Source organism: Chiloscyllium punctatum, chromosome 11 (assembly GCF_047496795.1).
Source record: "Chiloscyllium punctatum isolate Juve2018m chromosome 11, sChiPun1.3, whole genome shotgun sequence".
In the NCBI taxonomy this organism is placed as follows: domain Eukaryota; kingdom Metazoa; phylum Chordata; class Chondrichthyes; order Orectolobiformes; family Hemiscylliidae; genus Chiloscyllium; species Chiloscyllium punctatum.
Window position 1 is genome coordinate 72,805,554 of NC_092749.1, and position 15,211 is coordinate 72,820,764.

The window sequence follows — 15,211 nt, forward strand, 5'->3', positions numbered from 1 at the left end:
AATAAGAGATTAAACAGAGATGAGGAGGAATTTCTTCTCTCAGAAAGTAGTGAATCTGTGGAATTCTTTCCAGCAGAAGCTGGCTTGTTAAGCATATTCAAGGCAGAGAGTCAGATTTTTAATCATTAAGGGAATCAATTATGGGAAAAAGGCTGGAAAGTGGAATTGTAGGCTATGAGAGCAGCCATGATCACATTGATTCGTGGAGCAGTCTCAAGGACTGAATGGCTCCTGAGTCTTTTCATAAGAAAGATGTGCTTGATGATGACATTTCCTAGAGATGATCCTTTAGATTTAAAAAAATGTATTTAGTGATATTAATATTCCTAGGCTGAAAGGAGACGATTCAGTGTTCTCCTGCCAATTATGCTGTGAGTAACTGAGGATGATCATGTCTGCTTGATTTATTTGTAACTCCTCCAGTATTTTGCTGGAGAAATCTGTTTTTATGCAGATATGTCCCTGCAACTTAGATTTTTTTTGCTGTATTTTGTGGAAACTTGTTTTAAATAGACATGGTAAATTATTAGCTGTAACGTGCTCTTTAAACAGACTATGTTTGCTGAGTAAATAAACTTTGTTTGAATCCTGCCTTATGCCATGATCCACTTCCAAATCACTGGCTGACATGCTGGAGGGAATTTTACCAAAACCATCCCCGTCACCTGAGAGGAAGGGGGCTCTGGTTCAAAATAGCATCCTTGAGCAGGCAAGTAGCAAGGGGGCTACAGGCAACTAACATGTTCTCACAGGGCTGATCAGTTATTTAAATGGACTAGTAAGGCTACACGCCTTAAAAACACATTTAGATTTTACAACTGTGGGCCAGGTTTCCCAGAGGAAAGGCAACCAACCAAAGGGAGGCAAACTTTCAGCAGGTATTTGATCTTCCAGCATTGTTTGTGGATGAAGAATCACAGGAGTTCATCCTTTTAGCTTCTCCCCTTACGTGCAATCCCCTCTAATCACCTCTGATCTCCCCAAACCAGCAACTCCTTCTAACCAGTGATCTCCCTCTTTCTACTTCCTGACAGGCCTTCTTGGCCAACAACCAGTCAACCACTCAATTTAACTAACTTTCAGCAGGGATATGGAAATAACATTCAAATGGTTTCTTGCCATTAGATGTAACAGGACCTTTGAGTTATTGTATTTCCATATTTCTCTCCTCCACAAACCCCAGCCATTAAGCCATCATCATCTCCTGCGCCCTGCTTGCTTCCCTTGAATTTCAACAAAAGTGCAACTCAATGATTGACACGTCTGCATCAGTGAAAATAAAACAACTCACGGTTTTCTCTAGCTTCTCTCCTAATTCTGTTCAAGTCCTCTCCAATCTCAACCTGTCCATGATATTCCCACTGAACTACTGTCCGTGCAACTTCCCTTCCAGCCCCCATGTTTACTGATATTGCTAACTGCTCTCTCTCTCCAGGTTTTATCTGCCACCTCCACCTCTGTGCACAAAAAAGTAACCTTGATGTGATGCTCTTGCAAACCAACCCGAACCTCCCTTCCCTCTCTCAAGTCCAAAAACTTATAATTGCTTATCACATCCCTGCCTATCTTTTCCAGAACACCATTTTGAATCCCTTCAATCAGGTTTCTCTCCTTGTCATAGTACTGAAATTGTTCTTACCTTGTTTCATACTCTAATCCCTTCTTATTTTGATAATAGTGCTCAAGTGGAGTGATGCTGACATAGTAGTAATGTCAATGGACTAGTAACCCATAGTTCCAGGATAATTTTCTGGGCATGTGAGCTTGAATCCAACCATGGTAAATGGGTGAAAATTTAATTTGATCACGCAGGCTTTTAAAGTGGATGTTTGCACTAAACATTCTGGTCCTTCCACTTAGTAAAATGGTCAGACATTGGAATGGTCACCCTTCCCTAGTCAGACTGCGTCCCTTTCCCTTGACCAGACAGAATTCTATACATGGAGTAAAAACAATGACTGCAGATGCTGGAAACCAGATTCTGGATTAGTGGTGCTGGAAGAGCACAGCAGTTCAGGCAGCATCCAAACAGCTTCGAAATCGACGTTTCGGGCAAAAGCCCTTCATCAGGAATAAAGGCAGTGAGCCTGAAGTGTGGAGAGATAAGCTAGAGGACGGTGGGGGTGGGGAGAAAGCAGCATAGAGTACAATGGGTGAGTGGGGGAGGGGATGAAGGTGATAGGTCAGGGAGGAGAGAGTGGAGTGGATAGGTGGAAAAGAAGATAGGCAGGTAGGACAAGTCCGGGCAAGTCAAGGGGACAGTTACTGAGCTGGAAGTTTAGAACCAGGGTGAGGTGGGGGAAGGGGAAATGAGGAAACTGTTGAAGTCTACATTGATGCCCTAGGGTTGAAGTGTTCCGAGGCGGAAGATGAGGCGTTCTTCCTCCAGGCGTCTGGTGGTGAGGGAGCGGCGGTGAAGGAGGCCCACGACCTCCATGTCCTCGGCAGAATGGGAGGGGGAGTTGAATGTTTGAGGCTGCAGATGCTGGAAACCAGATTCTGGATTAGTGGTGCTGGAAGAGCACAGCAGTTCAGGCAGCATCCAAATAGCTTCAAAATCGACGTTTGGGCAAAAGCCCTTCATCAGGAATAAAGGCAGTGAGCCTGAAGCGTGGAGAGATAACCTAGAGGAGGGTGGGGGTGGGGAGAAAGCAGCATAGAGTACAATGGGTGAGTGGGGGAGGGGATGAAGGTGATAGGTCAAGGAGGAGAGGGTGGAGTGGATAGGTGGAAAAGAAGATAGGCAGGTAGGACAAGTCCGGGCAAGTCAAGGGGACAGATTTTAACCCTACTGCGAATCCTCTTGCAAGGATGCCTGCCTTGAAGAAGTTTTCCTCCTCTCTCTACAAGAATCGCGGGGAGTCCCTCTCCCACTGCAACTCCCATGTCATTTCCTCTGCGCTGAAGCTCTTCAACCATGTCGTGAAACAAACTCGCTACCACAGCCACATTCGCTTCCTCAGTGCCAGCCTCCGTAACCAACTCATCCCACACGGACTCCAGACCACCTTTAAACCAGCAGAGTTCAGACCCGAACAGGACAAACATTACAGACTACAGATTCAAAAACACCAGCAACAGTTCTCCTTCAAGATCCTCCGCTCCACACTTGCAGCAATGCGCCGGCACCTAACCTCTCTACAGTCAGCCCTGCCCCAGCTGAGGGCCACACTCTCTCAGAATTGCAAAGGATCCACTCTGTACTACATCCTCAGGTGAATTCATACTCTCAACAAACAGTATTTCAATTCCATCTCAAACATCAAAAACTGTAAGTACAACAAACTTTTATCTACCCACCTCCATAACCAGCGCTCCTCAAACATTCAACTCCCCCTCCTATTCTGCCGAGGACATGGAGGTCGTGGGCCTCCTTCACCGCCGCTCCCTCACCACCAGACGCCTGGAGGAAGAACGCCTCATCTTCCGCCTCGGAACACTTCAACCCCAGGGCATCAATGTACACTTCAACAGTTTCCTCATTTCCCCTTCCCCCACCTCACCCTGGTTCTAAACTTCCAGCTCAGTAACTGTCCCCTTGACTTGCCTGGACTTGTCCTACCTGCCTATCTTCTTTTCCACTTATCCACTCCACCCTCTCCTCCCTGACCTATCACCTTCATCCCCTCCCCCACTCACCCATTGTACTCTATGCTGCTTTCTCCCCACCCCCACCCTCCTCGAGCTTATCTCTCCTCGCTTCAGGCTCACTGCCTTTATTCCTGATGAAGGGCTTTTGCCCGAAACGTCGATTTCGAAGCTGTTTGGATGCTGCCTGAACTGCTGTGCTCTTCCAGCACCACTAATCCAGAATTCTATACATGCCATCCACCTTGAACTGTGTCCATTAAACTCCAGTCTCCTTACATCAATCATCCTCATTTGGAACCTGCATTATCCCCAACCATTGATGAGGTGATCCCAGCAGCGAGAGATATTGGTTGGCCTGGTGCAGGTGGTATTGACATGATGGCTGAGGGATGGCAGCTCAGGCATTGTTGATGGTGATGAGTTAGCTCAGGACTGGTGATGGACTCACTTCAAGCTTTATCATTTGTTAAAATCCTTATCCTTAAATTATTCAAAATGGTGCCATATCATGATGACAAATGAAAGCTTTTCATTGTATTTTACTGTATTCTTATGTAAAATACACATTACAATAAAATCAAAACCAAATCCAAAAATAATTTAATTTTTTTCTGGCATAGATGCAAGCTTTCCAAAGGGAAGATGGCAGTAGCCACACACTAAATTCCAGAAAAATGATTATTTTGTCTGTTGCACACTTCTGTCATGCAGTCATGCTTCTGAAAGCACATATTGTTCATTCATGGAGAACATGACTGGGAAGAGGAGCGTAATTTAGATGAGCTGGCCTTTTAGTGAGCATTCATAAGATTCAAAAAGGCTTCCTGACACTTGTTGTCTGGACATTTGAGCTGCCTTTAAATTCTCAAGAACTTAATTATAGGAGTCCTCCTGCAATTGGGGTTCTGATATTTTGGCCTCCTGTGTAATTATATTCCTTGGCTCACTTTACTTTCTATTTCTAGCCGCAGCACAAAATACTGTCCTTTGAAACTACCAGATTATCTAAAAAATGCATCTGATTCAATATGGCCCTTTAGGAAGGAAATCTGCCATCCTTATACAGTCTGACATGCATTTCCAGATTTCCAGCAACATCTGACTCTTAACTGCTTTCTGAAATGGTCTTGAAAGCCACACAGTTGTAGCAAATTGCTACAAAAAAAGTCAAGCAAGAATAAAACAGAACTGACCACTTCACAGTGATCTCTACATTAGATACAACAAGGTGCACCCAAGTAAAAAATCACTGTGATTTGGAAATATATCACTGTTTCTTGATCAATATTCAGGAAATGAACCTTGCAATACTGTGGATTTACTTACAACCACATGGACTGCAGTTGTTTTCTGTCATCTTTTCAAGGGCATCTATGAATAGACAATGAATGTTAGTCTTGCCAGTGAAACTCATTTCCAAAGAACAAATAATTTGATAAATAATACATAGGTCAGTTTGAGCAAAGGGTTAGCTTTAGGTAGTATAAAATGTATTAGTATTCTTCATATATATGGTTCAGAGGGTCAGATGGTGGGTTAGGGAGATACGGTATAAAATGCAGACCTGGATACAGTGCTGAAGATGATCAATGACCCCACACAAGTGATCATGGTTAAATTCCATAACCCAGTGATTGCACCAATAGCTTCAATGCTCAAATCACCACACTCTCGCCACCCATCTGACAACAGTCTCAATCTATTGGGACACATCTAACATTATTGCTTCACCTCAGCTTCTCATATCTCACAATGTTCCAAGCCTCACATCCATATTCCAAAACTTGCAAAGATTGCCAGTGAGTCAACCATGACAAGCACATTTAGAAAACGTATCGCATGACACCTACTGATACACTTCCCTCTTCTTTGAAGGCACAATTAGAGGTAGCAATAGCTAACTTGACATCCTGAGCCCCATAGTGGAAATGGTCTGATCATTAATGGAAAATATATTGCCGTGACCCTTTCCAGCCACAGGAACAAAACCAAAGAAGATGACAGTGTAATTATAACGAATCCCCTTCAAAACTGAAGATGGTAAAAGCATGAACCTTTTACTTTTTACGCTCTATGGATCTATGGGAAGGTCACTCAGGAGCTCAATGATGATGAGAAGAACCAAAGATTGTGTGAGAAAGGTCACGCTGGGCCATGGTGACCAAGCACGATGAATCTCACTCAACAAAATCCTAACTGCAAATGGGACAATTCAGCCCAATATAATTCTGTGACATAACATTAAATAGATACTGCTTGTTCATTTTCTACTGCTATTAAATGTTTTTCCATTTAAAATATAGAATACTCTTTTTTCATTGAATAACTGGGAATTCAAATTTCTTTTTAGAAGTTACTGATCTTTATAGAGACTTGCATAATCATAACAGTAGATGAAATCAACCTGCTCCAAAACAGAAATTGCTGGGAAAAGCATAGTAGATCTGGCAGCATCTGTGGAGAGAAAGTAGAGTTAATGTGTCAGGTCCAGTGACCAGGAACATTAACATTGTTTTCTCTCTACAAATGCTACCAAAACTGCTGTGTTTTTCTAGCAATTTCTGATTTTGCTCCTGATTTCCAGCATCTGCAATGCATTGGTTTTTATTTCCCCAAGTTTAAGTGGTTGATCTGTTCTAATTGTGTTGGTGAGGACATGTTCCCTTGACGAATGTATGTTCCAGATTGCAAGGTTAAGACAGGGTATTGGCTGGAGCACTGAGATCTAAAATTACACTGCTGCTGCCAAATCAACATTGCATGCTGACTAATGTCATGATCTGTCTTTCCGGCAGGCTACTGACGATATTCATTATGTACAAGCAGTCCCCGGGTTGTGAACAGGTTCTGTTCCTAAGTCCATTAGCAAGTCAATTTGTATACAAGTCAGAACACAATGCAGAACAATATCAAATATTTGATTGTAAGTACAGGAAATATTTTTATATTAAATCTTTAAAAATATATCCCTGTATGGAATCGCATTCATAGGTATGAGCATCCGTAAGACAGATGTTCATGTTCATGTTCAGAGATCCCCTGTACTTTAATGCCCTCATCAATCAGACATCTAGTGTGATTCATCACACAGGTAAATGCATGTTGTTTCAATAAATAGCTTGCGTACTGTGCCTTGGTATGCTCATGTAACTTCGATCATGAAGGGAGGGCCAAGATAATGGCGGATTAGGGCTCCTGAGCTCGGTCACTTTTCTATTCATTTCTTTTTTTTCCCACTTTTCTTGTATTTCCTTTCATTCTCCTTTACTTAACTTTTACTTAACTAACTTATTGTTCAGATGGCATCAGCGGTGGCAAGTTAATCTGGCATAGATGCGTGGAGGTAGAGTTAGCCAAGTAGGGAGGGGAGTGGGCCCAGCCCAGGGGAGTGGAAGCCCAGTGCAGGAAGAGTGAGCCCAGCACAGGGGAGAGAACCCAGTACAGGGCAGAGGAAGCCCAGCATGGGTGAGAATGAGGTCAGCACAAGTGGGAGGAAACCCAGCATGAGGGAGAGGAGAGTGGGCTGAGTGTGGGGCAGAGGAAGCCCAGTGAGTCCTTACTTACTTTTCCAGGGCAAGCACAGGACCCTAGAACAGTAGCTGCTACATCAGCATTGGTGACATCAGTGGGGAAGGCCGAGCAGTGAAAGATGGTGCCTGAGAATCAGTTACTTCATCATCAATTGGCTCTGGTGTTGGCAGCAGTGAAGTGGTGGCAGTAGGGCATCATGGCGACATTGATGAGGTGGTCCGCAGCTACAGACAAGACTCTGATGTTGTTGGGTTAGGTGAAGGTGGCAGCAGGGCGCTAAAAGAGAAGAATCGGCCCAGCAGCAAAAGATGCTGCCAGAGGTTCGGCGACTCCAAGATTGGATCTGGTATTAATGGCAGCAAGGCAGTGGTGGTTCTGAGCCAGCTCAGAACTCAAACATAGGTGGACTTCTCTTCAAGCTATATGTTTATTTTTCCTCTTACTCTTAAAGCTATCAAAATGGTGTCATATTGTGGCTACGAATGAATGCTTTTCACTTTTTTTTGTATTTTGCACTGTAAAATATACATGACAATAAAATCATTAATTCATTCATGTCATGTCATGATAACTAATTAAAGGCTTTTGGAACAGGAGCTATTTTACTGACCACATGCAACATGGTGTCAAAAGTAAGTGGTGGAATTGAGTGGGTTTTGCCAGTGGTCAGCGGGTTTGGAGTGGAGCGAAGTGATCGGCAGGCTGGAGGTCCACAGTGGGGTGGCTGGCAATCAGCAGGCTGGGCCCGATGAAGTCAGCTTGTCACAGATGGTGCTCAGTGGCTTGTGAGCCCAGTTGGGGTCAGCCCAGCATTGGGGACAGCGAGACCACCTGTAGAAAGCTCCGAGCATGGAGTGACTGCAGGTTATGGAAGGACTGTAATGTTTATCTTTTAACTTTATTTCTTTGCTTTCCTAATCAATGAATAACTGTAATATTGAACTTTTAGCTTTTTTCTTTATTTCTCTATTTTTGTACCTCATCTACTTTAGTATCTAAGATTTATAACTAGGTACTTTGTACCTGAGGTGACACTGTAGGTGGCAACACTGTACACTTTTTGCTGTACGCCTGTACTTGAGTACACAAGACAATAAAACCTAATTCTAATCTGTAAGAACCAATAGATATAAAAGTGGAGATTGCTTAAACATTAGGTTCTGGAACTTAATACAGGATGTCAACAGCTAGGTGAGTAATCCCAGTTTTGGATAACCCAGTACCTTCTTCAGTGAGGATGTTGGGAGATATGAAAGGGAATTGGTAATTGTTTTCAGTTTCAAAAGCAGAAATCTGAGAATGTCTGAATTGAAGAAGAAATGTGAATGAAGACTTAAACCAAATCTCTATTATCACTGATAGAGAAAGAATGTTATGAGCAGGATTGTATCTTATTGATGAACAGAAAATAAAGTTATGTGCGATTGTGGAAGCCTTGTATGCCCACTTTGAAATCTTTACTATTGTCATTTCCAGATGCTCAATGATGAACACTGAAACTTGGCAAAAAGAAGAATATTGATCAGTGTCTGACTTCACCTAGAGATTGAGCTGAATCTTGTGAATTTCAAAAACTGAAGAATGATCTCATGAGAGATATGATAGCCTTACATACAAGAATCCCCATTAGAGAAGAGAAACTTACACTCAAGAAAGCTATTGACATGTGCAAAAACTCTGAGGTGGTTAATCATCAGCTGAAAAGTATTAAACGTAGAACTCAAGAGTCTTTGCTCCATTCATAGAATATAGAACACTATAGTGCAATACAGGCCCTTTGGCCCTCGATACTGCGCCAACCTGTGGAACCAATCTGAAGCCCATCTAACGTACACTATTCCATTCTCGTCCATGTGCCCACCCAATGACCATTTAAATGCCCTTAAAGTTGGCGAGTCTACTACTGTTGCAGGCAGTGTGTTCCATGCCCCTAATACTCTCTGAGTAAAGAAACTACCCCTAATATTTGTCCTATATCTACCAACCCTCAATTTAAAGCTATGTCCCCTGGTGCCAGCCGTCACCATCTGAGGAATAAGGCTTTCACTGTCCAACCTGTCTAACCCTCTGATTATCTTAAATGTCTCAATTAAGTCACCTCTCAACCTTCTTTTCTCTAAAGAAAACAGCCTCAAGTCCCTCAGCCTTCCCTTGTAAGACCTTCCCTCCATACCAGGCAACATTCTAGTAAATCTCCCCGAACCCTTTCCAAAGCTTCCACATCCTTCCTATAAGACGGTGACCAGAACTGTATGCAATACTCCAAATGTAGCAGCATCAAGGTTTTGTACAGCTGTAGCATGATCTCATGGTTCCGAAACTCAATCCCTCTACCAATAAAAGCTGTCTATCAACCAGGGTGGCAACTTTCAAGGATCTATGTACCTGGACACTGAGGTTTCTCTGCTCATCTACACTACCAAGAATTATACCATTCACCCAGTATTCTGCATTCCTGTTACTCCTTCCAAAGTGAATCTTCTCGCACTTTTCTGCATTAAACTCCATTTGCCACCTCTCAACCCAGCTCTGCAGCTTATCTATGTCTTTCTGTAACCTACAACATCCTTTGTCATTATCCATAATTCTACCGACCTTAGTGTCATCCGCAAATTTGCTACCCTGCCCTTCTCTGCCCTCATCCAGGTCATTTATAAAAATGACAAACAGCAATGGACCCCAAACAGATTCTTGCGGTACCTCACTAGTAACTGAACTCCAGGATGAACATTTCCCATCAACCACACCCTTTGTATTCTTTCAGCTAGCCCATTTCTGATCCAAACCGCTAAATCACCCTCAGTCCCATGCCTCCGCATTTTGTGTAATAGCCTACCATGGGGAACCTTATCAAATGCCTTACTAAATGCACATACACCACATCAACCGCTTTACCCTCATCCACCTGTTTGGTCACTGAGCAAAGAGCTCAGTAAGGTTTGTGAGAGGCATGAACTACCCTTTACAAAACCATGTTGACAATCCCTAATCAACTTAGTCCTTTCTAGATGATTATAAATCCTATCTCTTATAACCCTATTCAGCACTTTACCCACAACTGAAGTAAGGCTCACAGGTCTATAATTTCCACGGTTGCCGCTACTCCCTTTCTTGAACAAGGGAACAAAATTTGCTATCCTCCAATCTTCTGGCACTGTTCCTGTGGACAATGATGACATAAAGATCAAAGCTCACGGCTCGACAATCTCCTCCCTGACTTCCCAGAGAATCCTAGGATAAATCCCACCCAGCCCAGGGGACTTATCTATTTTTACAGTTTCCAGAATTGCTAATACCTCCTCCTTATGCACCTTAAACCCATCTAGTCTAGTAGCCTGTATCTCAGTATTCTCCACAACCACATTGTCTTTTTCTAGTGTGAATGTTGATGAACAGTATTCATTTAGCACTTCCCCTAGCTCTTCTTACTCCATGCACAACTTCCTACCACTATGCTTGATTGACCCTAACCTTACTCAAGTCATTCTTTTATTCCTGATATACCTTTAGAAAGCCTAAGGGTTTTCCTTGATCTTATCTGCTAATGATTTCTCATGTCCCCGCCTGGTTCTTATTAGTTCTCTCTTTAGGTCTTTCCTGGCTAACTTGTAACTGTCAAGTGCCCTAACTGAGCAATCACATCTCATCCTAACATAAGCATTTTTCTTCCTCTTCCTGTACTAGCTAGTCCTTGAATAAGCTCCATATATCAACGGTGCCCATCCCCTGCAGTTTCCTTCCCCATCCTATGAATCCTAAATCTTGCCTAATCACATCATAATCGCCTTTCTCTCAGCTATAACTTTTGTCCTGTGGTAGATACCTATCCCTTTCCATCACTAAAGTAAACATAACCGAATTGTGGTCACTATCACCAAAGTGCGCACCTACCTCCAAATCTAACACCTGGCCGGGCTCATTACCCAGTACCAAATCCAATGTGGCCTCGCCCCTTGTTGGCCTATCTACATACTGCATACAAAAACTGACCCATCTAAAGTACTTAAACTATAGTGTTTTCAGTCAATATTTGGAAAGGTAAAGTCCCCCATAACAACTACCCTTTCACTCTCACTCATTTCCAGGATCGTCTTTGCTATCTTATCCTCAACATCTCTGGAACTATTTGAAGGCCTGTAGAAAACTCCAAACAGGATTACTTCTCCTTTCTTGTTTCTAACCTCTGCCCATACTACCTCAGTAGACAAATCCTCAAATGTCCTTTCTGTAACCATAATACTGTCCTTGACAAACAGTGCCACACCCACCCCCTCTTTTACCATTTTCTTTGTTCTTACTGAACCATCTAAATCCCAGAACCTGCAACAACCATTCCTGTCCCTGCTTGACCCATGTCTCTGGAATGGCCACAACATCGAAATTCCAAGTATCAACCCATGCTGCAAGTTCCCCACCTTATTCCGGATGCTCCTGGCATTGAAGTAGACACACTTCAAACCAACTTCTTACTTGCTGGTGCCTTCTTGTGATCTGGAAATTTTATTTCTGACTTCACTGCTCTCAATCTCCCAAATACTCAAACTACAATTTCGCTTCCCATCCCCCTGCTGAATTAGTTTAAACCCACCTGAAGAGCATTTGCAAATTTCCTCCCCAAGATATTGGTACGCCTCTGGTTCAGGTGAAGACTATCCTGTTTGTAGAAAGTCTAGGCACTCAAGCATATATTAATGATTAAAATGAAGGAAAACTTAAAGAAGTATCTGAAGAAAGATCAAGACCAGAATATGGGATGTAAATGCTGTGGGAGACACAAGAAGGAAAAGGAAGCATGCTCAGCACAGAGAAACCAGCACTCTAACTGCAAGAAGCTGAAATACGTATTTACTGGAAAGAAACAAAACATGTCTGTAAAAATGGTTGCTGATAGGATTTTGGGTAATGATTCTGGTGCAACACTTACACCATAGAAGAGACTGGTGTTGCCGAGTTTCAAGGAAAAGAATGGTTTGTGATTGTTAGAATGATGGCTGCAAAAGGAGAATATCCAGTTAATATGAGGTGCCAGATAGACAGTGCTCCTTTCGGCTTCATGAACTTTTAAACTGGAGGATATAATATGGTCCATAATAGGATTCTACTTTCCTTTATCCATGCAAATAATTTTGACTGAAGGATCCAGAGTTAAATTTCAAAATCTGCTGATGATACCAAACTTAGGTGTGCTGAAAATTGATTGTAATGGAACATGGATAGGCACACAAAATGGAGACACAAGTGGCAAATTGAATTTAATGCAGGGAAGTTAAATTACAACACTTAAAAGATAAGAAGGCTTTAAAGGGATATGGGCTGAAAATGTGTTGCTGGAAAAGCGCAGCAGGTCAGGCAGCATCCAAGGAACAGGAGTCCTCACTTTCTCCTTTAAAGGGATATGGGCCAAACACAGGCAAATTGAACGCGATCAGTTTTGGAAGCCTAGTCAGTGTGGACGAGTTGGGCAAAAGAGCCTGTTTCCATGCTATACACCTCTATGACTCTTGAATGCGAAGTGATGCATTTTAGCGGAGGGGATAGTGATCGGCACTATCATTTAAAGGCACAATTCTAGTGAGCATGTAAGATATCTGGGAGTTCTTGTACATAGATCTTTAAGGTGGCAGGACATATTGAGAATGTGGTTGAGAAAGAATTTGGTATTTTGGGTTGCGTAAGTGTAGCTTTTGAGTATAAGAACAGAATGTTGAACTGACCCATTTAAAGATAGCTTTGAGATGCTGACATTGTTCTCTTTGGAAGATAAGACATTGAAGGCAGACCTGACAAAGGTTTATAAAATTTTGACAGCTTTAGACAAGGTAGACAAGCAAAACCTGTCCCCATTAGCTGACTGTGAAAGAATGAGGGGACACAGATTTTAGGTTTTAGATACAGGAATATAAGATATAATCTTTTGAGGCTACAAGTGGTAATGACCTGTAAATTTCTGTTTACGAGGGTGATGGGAGGTCAGATTTCAAAAGAAAATTGGATAGATATTTGCGGAAAATGAACTTAGAGAGCGAAAGGGATGGAATGTGGAAATTGGCCTGATTGGGATTGGATTGATCTGTAAGGCGGGCATAGGCTTTGGGCTGAATGGCCTCCTCATATGCTGTAATAACTCTCAAACCTAAGCATTGAACTCTAACCCTGAGCAATTAGTCTTATAAATGGTGAAAGAAGTTTTATTGGGTTTTATAGAACATAAACATTAGTACACCATGATAAATCTTTACTAAGCCTTAGTAAGATCATTGTCAGGGTAGTGTGTGGGCACCAAACTGTAGGAAAGTTTGGACACAATTGATTGGGTATGACACAGATTTATTTGGTTACTGTCTGACCAATGCAAATACAAAACTGAAAAATAATAGAACATTTGAACTTGTTTCAGTCAAACAGAAATTATTTGAGGAATACTTAAAGGAGTGCATTAAATTATGAAAACTAAATACAGATAGGGGAGATGAAAGAGTAAAATGGCAGGTGACAAAACAGCAACCATTTTACAAATCCATCTCAGTGTTGCTCTCCAGTAAATTCAAAGAGCTGGAGAAATATTATTTCACAGTGCATATGAGGCTCTGTTTCAGATGACATTACATTTAAAAATGGATGAGATCGATAACTGAAAGAAAAAAGAATATAGGAACGGAGTGGACTCAAAGAATTAATTCTACTGGTCATGTGGAGAATAAACATCATAAGAAACACAAACTGGTTGAATAAATCTGTTTCTATGCCATAATTCTTGTATAATTCTCAGTTAACATAAGCATGTATGAACTCTCCAGTACAATTATAACATTGCTATCATAGAATTACAGAAAGTTTACATAAACAGTCAACTTAATCCTACTGGTCTTAACCAATCTCTTCCTGCTTTATTTAACTCGATTGTCCTTTCTCTATGTTTTTATAGATAACTCTTAAATGCAATATTCTATTTGCCTCACCTACTTCTTGTAATAGTAATTTATTCTAATTAATCTGTATTAAGAAGTTTAGTTACTATCTTATATTTAAGACCATATTTCTTGACTTTCATAAGTGATGGGGCACTTTTGGTAGCATTTGGTACCAAGTTACTTTTCAAGTAATCACTGCTGACTCCTTCATCATTGAGAGCCAATGTTTAATTCCACCTCTGATCAGCATTTGAAGCCTTAGCACGTTCACTCACCATTTATTGCAATTGAGTGAAGAAATGTTTGCATTAAAACATAGCTGAAGTTTAGAAATATCTGCTTCATGTGTTTGCCCCTTCAATGTCCTTAACATGGATCCTGCACTTTCACCCATCAAACGGACAATCCTGCCATCCATCTCATCTGGATGTTATCGCAGCCATTTTCCAGTTGCCTTTTGCATCTCACTCGATCCTGACAATTCATTTCCAGCCAGCCCCCTTGTGCAAATCCACCACAATAAACTTTTTCTCCAAATATCCTTTCTGAGGTCCAGTCATTGTACCGTAATAATGTCCACCCTGTTCTGCCTGTGAAGCCCACCCATAGTGTGGTCCCTGCCAATGACTTCCTTTCCCATAGCCCACCTGAAGCTATACCACCTTTCCCCAACATGCCTTGAGTTTTCCCATCACTGTACTTCTCACTATCTTTACATCTCCTTTACCCACAGCCTGACTACTCCCTTACTTTTGGCAATAACACTCTGATATCCCTACAGCCGACCCTTGCATCCTCCTCAAATATTAATGCATGGACCCCCAGACTGTACTTGCCCCAGAACTCTGATTGACTTCAAGTAGTTCCAGACACGGCTGACAAGGCCCCTGACTATGTATATAGTTCCTCGATGATAATACACAGTACCTCTGACAGCTGGTGCTGGCCTACAGTACTGATTGTTGCGAACTACTCATAACATACTCTGACATATCCCTGAGCAGGGAAGTTTATGTGGCTGAACCACATATGTGCAGACTATGCCTGTGACTGACTATATTGCGACCTCCTAACCGATATTGGCCCTGCATTGAGTGGACTGTGGACCAGCCTCACCCATTTTCCGACATGGTTATTTGGTTGAATGAAGGTGCAATGTGTTTGCTGCACAGGAAGCT

At 42.1% G+C, this 15,211-nt stretch overlaps 1 long non-coding RNA gene across 1 annotated transcript in view; it reads right to left on the bottom strand.

Moving 5' to 3' along the window:
- Nucleotides 1-15,211, bottom strand: part of LOC140483102 (uncharacterized) — a 42,885-nt gene that overhangs the window by 18,184 nt on the left and 9,490 nt on the right. Inside the window, exon 2 of the long non-coding RNA XR_011961894.1 lies at nucleotides 4,918-4,962. This is a non-coding gene — a long non-coding RNA (uncharacterized lncRNA). The remainder of the gene's footprint in view (nucleotides 1-4,917; nucleotides 4,963-15,211) is intronic.